This window comes from Rutidosis leptorrhynchoides, chromosome 3 (assembly GCF_046630445.1).
Source record: "Rutidosis leptorrhynchoides isolate AG116_Rl617_1_P2 chromosome 3, CSIRO_AGI_Rlap_v1, whole genome shotgun sequence".
Lineage (NCBI taxonomy): Eukaryota > Viridiplantae > Streptophyta > Magnoliopsida > Asterales > Asteraceae > Rutidosis > Rutidosis leptorrhynchoides.
This window is the reverse complement of record NC_092335.1, coordinates 382,356,598-382,363,703: the sequence shown is the minus strand read 5'-3', so window position 1 is coordinate 382,363,703 and position 7,106 is coordinate 382,356,598.

The window sequence follows — 7,106 nt, the reverse complement described above, 5'->3', positions numbered from 1 at the left end:
TTTGTATCGATATCTGTCTTCTTCTTTTAACATTTGAATTTCTTTTGTTGTTGGTTCATATCCATTAGCCATGAGTGCGGCTAACATTTCAGCTTCATCAATTGGTTCAGTTCCTTCTCCTAAAGAACATTCTCCTGTTCCTTGTAATTCTGGAAATTCTTCTAACAATTCTGCATGTGAATCTATAGTTTGAATATAATAATATGTATCATCTGCAGATTGTGGTTGTTGCATGGCTCTATCAACAGAAAAGGTAACACTCTTGTCCTCTATACTTAGGGTCAGTTTCTTACCAAACACGTCTATTATTGCTTTAGCCGTGTTTAAGAATGGTCTTCCTAATATGAGAGGAACTCGAGAATCTTCTTCCATGTCCAGAATAACAAAATCTACTGGAAATACTAAACTACCAACTTAAACTAGCATGTTCTCCATTATCCCTCTAGGATATTTTACTGATCGATCTGCTAGTTGTATGCTTATTCGTGTTGGTTTCAATTCTCCGAGGTCTAGTTTAGTGTATAGTGAATATGGCATTAAATTTATACTAGCACCTAAGTCTGCTAATGCTTCTATTGAACTAAGACTACCCAGAAAACATGGAATTTTGAAACTTCCTGGATCAGATAATTTTTCTGGTATCTTATTCAACAACAATGCAGAACAATTATCATTCATTGTAACAGCCGAGAGTTCTTCCATTTTCTTTCTATTTGTGATTAGATCTTTCAAGAATTTAGCATATCTAGGCATTCCTGAAATCACATCAATGAAAGGAAGATTAACATTTATCTGTTTAAACATATCTAAAAATTTGGATTGCTCAGCTTCAAGTCTTTCTTTTCTCATTTTACTTGGGTAAGGAAGCGGTGGTTGGTATGGTTTAACATAAGGTTTAGCTTTAACTGTGTTATCTTCATTAACCTTTTCAACTACCGGTTCTTTTTCCTTTTCTTGTTCAGACTGTGGTGCTTGTGGAGTAGGAGTAGAATCATCAGAAATTTCAGGTATTTCAGGTGGTTTAAGTGTAATACCACTTCTTGTGGTAAAGTGTCATAACCCGACCTTAACCATAAGGATGAATACAATAACATATGATTTCATCGCGAGGTATTGACCTCTATATGTGACATTTTTCAAAAACTGCATTCGTTTTTACAATACAAACCATAGCTTTTATTACAAATACAAGGTTTAAACAACTTAATAATGATTATCGTTTAGCGATAATCTTAGACTTACAAACTTTACATGTGATAATAACAATACGACCTCCAACATATTTTACATTACAAATCCTTCAATATGCAGTTTTATTTTTGACACAAATATGCATACTCAAGATCTTGCTTAAATTCAACATGTTGCAGCGGAATCTTTTAGTTATCACCTGAGAATAAACATGCTTAAAACGTCAACATAAAGTTGGTGAGATATAGGTTTAATGCCGGAAGCGTTATAAATATAGACCACAAGATTTCATATATAAACGTTTTAATAAAAATATTCTAAGTAGTTGAGCACTTGATAACCATACTTAACATTTAATCAACGTCGCATATTCCCTTTATTATGAAATCTTACTACACCGTACCAAGTGTAGTCACCGAAACAAAGTACTGTGCAACCGTTGAATACTGGTCGTCCAGTCCGGTTGGGGTTGTCAGGCCCGATAGATCTATCAACAGGATTCGCGTTTACAATACCTCATGTAAATAATAGTTACCAAGTTACAGGGAAGTATGCCAGTGGTACAACTCAACATAGAATATATATTTTTAATCACTTGTGTCCATAACGTAAATCAAAAAATGCATGTATTCTCATCCCGAAATATTTAGAGTTTAAAAGTGGGACTATATACTCACTTTTGCCTTGAACGTATTTATCACGACTTGGTCTCCGATAGATATCACGAACCTAACCATATATGTAATATATCAACATATTTTCTTTTTAAGTAATCGATATATATATATATATATATATATATATATATATATATATATATATATATATATATATATATATATATATATATATATATATATATATATATATATATATATATATACTTTTAATATTTTCTTAGTCCGTAGTTAGCAGTCCGATGTTAGTGGTCCACAATTAGTTGCTCAATAAAATAAATAAAGACCCCATCGTATTCGTATTGATCAGAATTAATCTTGACCCATGGTACCATGTTGTCAAATGACGTGTTGCGTACATAAAGTACCGTGTTGTCAAATGACGTGTTGCGTACAATCATGAGGTCTTATGATTAATCTTCTTGTGTTGTTTACGGGTGGTCCTGAAATATATAAAATCAAATCATAAGTAAATATATATGAAATATCATATTAATTAGAAATATATGATTAATATAATTTTTCTCCAAATATTTTCGTAGCTAAACTAGCTTCGCATACCCGATCTTGTTTTAGTCGTAGTTTCTTCATTACAACTCCGTTTTTGTTGGTTCAACTTGCCACTTCCTTGGATCGAGTCAAATTTTAAGAATATAAACTGAAAATACCTTAGGTTATATTCGAAATCACAGGTTATAGGTCAAACTTTGGTGAAACTTATGAAAGTGATCATTTTTCATCATAAAAACAACATTTAATGATCATTTTTCTAAAAATACTTACACTTTGAGTTAAACCATGAAATTTTTATGTGTTAACATATTCATAAGAAATATCATTTTTCCAGAATATAAACTTCCTATTCAAATCTTAAGATGGTTTTTAATTATCCAACCCAAAACAGCCCCGGTTGCACTCCGACGACGTAGATTCAGTTTTTAAGGTGTTCTTTGTAAAACCAAGTTATATCTTGTTAAGTTAGCATATCATTATGATATATTACAGGTCTTGAAGTGTTTTAAAAGTCAAGTTAGAAGGATCTATTTAGTTTGCGAACAAGTTTGAAATCATTCAAACTATGTTCTTGTTGTTAAAATTTTATACCACAAAATAAGATAGCTATATGAATATGAATTGAATAAGATTATGAATAAGGTTACTACCTCAAGTTACTTGGACAAAGTTACTGTAAGAGATGAGAAAAATCCTAGAATCAAAAGAGTGGTGGAGTTGGATTGAAAGGTTGGAAGTAAACTTGTTTACTTGGAAGGATTTTTGAAGTGTTCTTGAATGGATTTTCTTATGATGATCAAGGGTTGTTTTTGAAGCTAGATCTTCATGGTTATTTGCTGAGATTGTGAAGAACACTTAAGGTTCCTAAGAGTGTGTTTTTGGTTAGAGAAAATGTGTAGTAAAAAAGAAAATGGAATGGAGTATAAATGGTGGTGAAAAGATGTATAAATTTGTAATATTGTGCAAAAGTCTTGTAATATGCCAAATTGATTAATCATGCATGCTAAGATCCAAAATTGGCTGACTCATGGCTGCTAATAAAGTGATTGTGATGTGTATATACCAATAGTAAATACGTATAGAAGCTAGGTATGATACGGGTACATATACCCTAGATATACGTATAAAAATCTTGAGAAAACAGAACGAGGATTCAAATATAGCTATCTTTTGTAAATATACTTATATTGTTTTATGTATATAAATCCTTTAAAAGTGATAAAATACATATCTATACGATACATGTATAAGCATTATAAGTTTTAAGTATTTAAGTCAAAGAAAGTCACATATAGTTATCGTTTTGAAAACTTAAGTTAGTAATCTCAAAATATACTTATAACTCATTGTTATTAGTATAAAATGAGATGTTAAAACATTCTTAGATCATGTTAAATATATAAAAATATATATATATATACACAAACGTATAATTATCGTATGTTATATAGTTCGTGATATCATCGGTCAAATTGGACGGTCAAACGTTGTGTAAAACTCTTTTCAAAAACATAAGTCTCAACAATTTAGATTGCTTATCATGTTGGTAAGGTTTAATTTATGTAAATATTAATCTTATAAGTGTAAAACGATCGGAAATATCCGGGTCGTTACAGTACCTACCCGTTAAATAAATTTCGTCCTGAAATTTTAAAGTTGTACCTATTTTGCGTTCTCGGGAAACAAATGTGGGTACTTTTGTTTCATCTGATCCTCTCATTCCCAAGTAAACTCGGGACCTCTTCAAACATTCCAACGAACCTTAACGATTGGTATGTTGCTCTGCTTGAGCCGTTTAACTTCACGGTCCATGATTTCGACTGGTTCTTCTATGAATTGTAGTTTCTCATCAACTTGGATTTTTTCAAGAGGAATGGTGAGATCTTCCTTTGAAAGACATTTCTTGAGGTTTGAGACGTGAAATGAATTATGTACTCCGGCGAGTTGTTGTGGTAAATCGAGTCGATAGGCTACCGGTCCGATGCGTTCGATGATCTTGAACGGGCCTACATACCTTGGGTTCAGTTTACCCCTTTTTCCAAAACGTATTACACCTTTCCAAGGTGACACCTTTAGCATAACCATGTCACCGATCTGAAACTCTAATGGTTTCCTTCGAACATCCGCGTAGCTCTTTTGGCGATTACGGGCTGTTTTCAATCTCTCCTTGATTTGTACTATCTTCTCAGTCGTTTCGTGTATGATCTCGGGACCAGTTAATTGTCGATCTCCTACTTCATTCCAACAGATAGGGGTTCTACACTTCCTTCTATACAGTGCTTCAAATGGTGCAGCTTTAATGCTCGCATGATAACTGTTATTATACGAGAATTCTGCTAATGGTAGATACTTATCCCATCCGTTTCCAAAATCAATCACACATGCCCTGAGCATGTCTTCAAGAGTCTGAATTGTTCTTTCTCTCTGCCCGTCCGTTTGTGGATGATATGCGGTGCTCATATCCAAACGAGTTCCCAGGGCCTCCTGTAGTGATTGCCAAAACTTTGATGTAAATCTACTATCACGATCGGATATAATGGAAATAGGTATTCCATGCCTTGAAACAATTTCCTTTATGTATAATCGTAATAGTTTCTCCATTCTATCTGTTTCCTTTATAGGCAAGAAATGTGCAGATTTGGTGAGACGATCAACTATTACCCAAATGGTGTCATAACCCCAGACAGTCTTAGGTAACTTTGTGATGAAATCCATGGTAATACCATCCCATTTCCATTCTGGGATTTTTGGTTGTTGAAGTAACCCTGACGGCTTCTGGTGTTCTGCTTTGACTTTGGAACAAGTTAAACATTTCCCAACATATGTTGCAACATCTGTCTTTAAATTAGGCCACCAATAATGCGTCTTAAGATCTTGATACATCTTTCCAACTCCAGGATGTATCGAGTATCTTGTCTTATGTGCCTCGTTCAATATCAACTTCCTTAATCCACCCAACTTTGGTACCCAAATACGGTTTGCAAAATATCGAATTCCGTCTTCCCGTATAACGAGTTGTTTCCCATACTTCTTCATTATTTCATTTCCTATGTTTTCTTTAGTAAGAGCTTCTCGTTGAGCCTCTTTGATTTGTGAGTTGAGATTCATGCGAATTTTTATCTTCATCGCTCGTACTCAAATTGGTTCCTGTTCCTTTCTGCTTAGAGCGTCGGCCACTACATTCGCTTTCCCGGGATGATAGCGAATCTCACAATCATAGTCGTTTATCAGCTCGACCCACCTACGTTGCCTCATGTTCAGCTGTTTCTGATCAAAAATATGTTGAAGGCTTTTATGATCAGAAAACACAATGCATTTAACCCCATATAAATAGTGTCTCCATATCTTCAATGCAAACACTACTGCTCCCAATTCTAAATCATGCGTCGTATAATTCCGCTCGTGAATATTCAATTGTCGAGATGCGTATGCTATAACTTTCTTCCGTTGCATAAGGACGCAACCAAAACCTTGTCGCGAAGCGTCACAATATATCTCAAAATCATCGTTCCCTTCAGGTAACGATAAAATAGGTGTTGTAGTCAACTTCTTCTTCAGTAATTGAAATGCACTTTCCTGCTCAGAAGTCCATTCGTACTTCTTCCCTTTTTGCGTTAACGCTGTTAATGGTTTAGCTATTCGGGAAAAATCTTGAATAAACCTTCTATAATAACCAGCTAAACCCAAAAATTGGCGTATCTGCGTTGGTGTCTTAGGAGTCTCCCATTTTTCAATGGCCTCAATTTCAGCTGGATCAACCTGAATTCCTTTGCTACTAACAACATGGCCAAGAAATTGCACTTCTTTCAACCAAAATGCACACTTAGAAAATTTGGCTTATAACTGTTCTTTTTTTAACAATTCTAATACCAACCTTAAATGCTGCTCATGCTCTTGCTCAATCTTGGAATAGATAAGAATATGGTCAATGAAAACGATAACTAACTTATCTAAATACGGACTACAAACTCGATTCATGAGGTCCATGAATACAGCTGGCGCATTAGTCAACCCAAACGGCATAACCAAAAATTCATAATGACCATAACGTGTCCGAAAAGCAGTTTTCGGAATATCTTCTTCTTTGACACGTAATTGATGATAGCCCGATCTTAAGTCGATTTTCGAGTACACACATGATCCTTGCAGTTGATCAAATAAGTCGTCAATTCTCGGTAATGGATACCAATTCTTGATAGTTAACTTATTTAATTCACGATAATCTATGCACATCCTAAAAGATCCATCTTTCTTCTTGACGAATAAAATCGGAGCTCCCCACGGTGAAGTACTTGGTCGTATGAATCCACGGTCCAGTAATTCTTTTAACTGACTCTGAAGTTCTTTTAACTCAGATGGTGCAAGTCTATATGGAGCACGAGCCACTGGTGCAGCTCCTGGTACTAGATCTATTTGAAATTCTACAGATCTAAATGGAGGTAATCCCGGCAACTCTTCCGGAAAGACTTCAGGAAAATCTCTTGCCATAGGCACGCCATTGATGCTCTTCACTTTTTCCTTCATTTCGAATTTATTAACATGTGCTAAGATAGCATAACACCCTTTCTTCAAGCACTTTTGAGCTTTCAAACAACTAATGAGTTTTAGCTTTGAGTTACCCTTCTCTCCATAAATCATTACTGGCATTTTATCCTTACGAGGAATGCGAATTGCCTTCTTGGCACACACAACTTCAGCTCCTATTTTGGACATCCAGTCCATGTC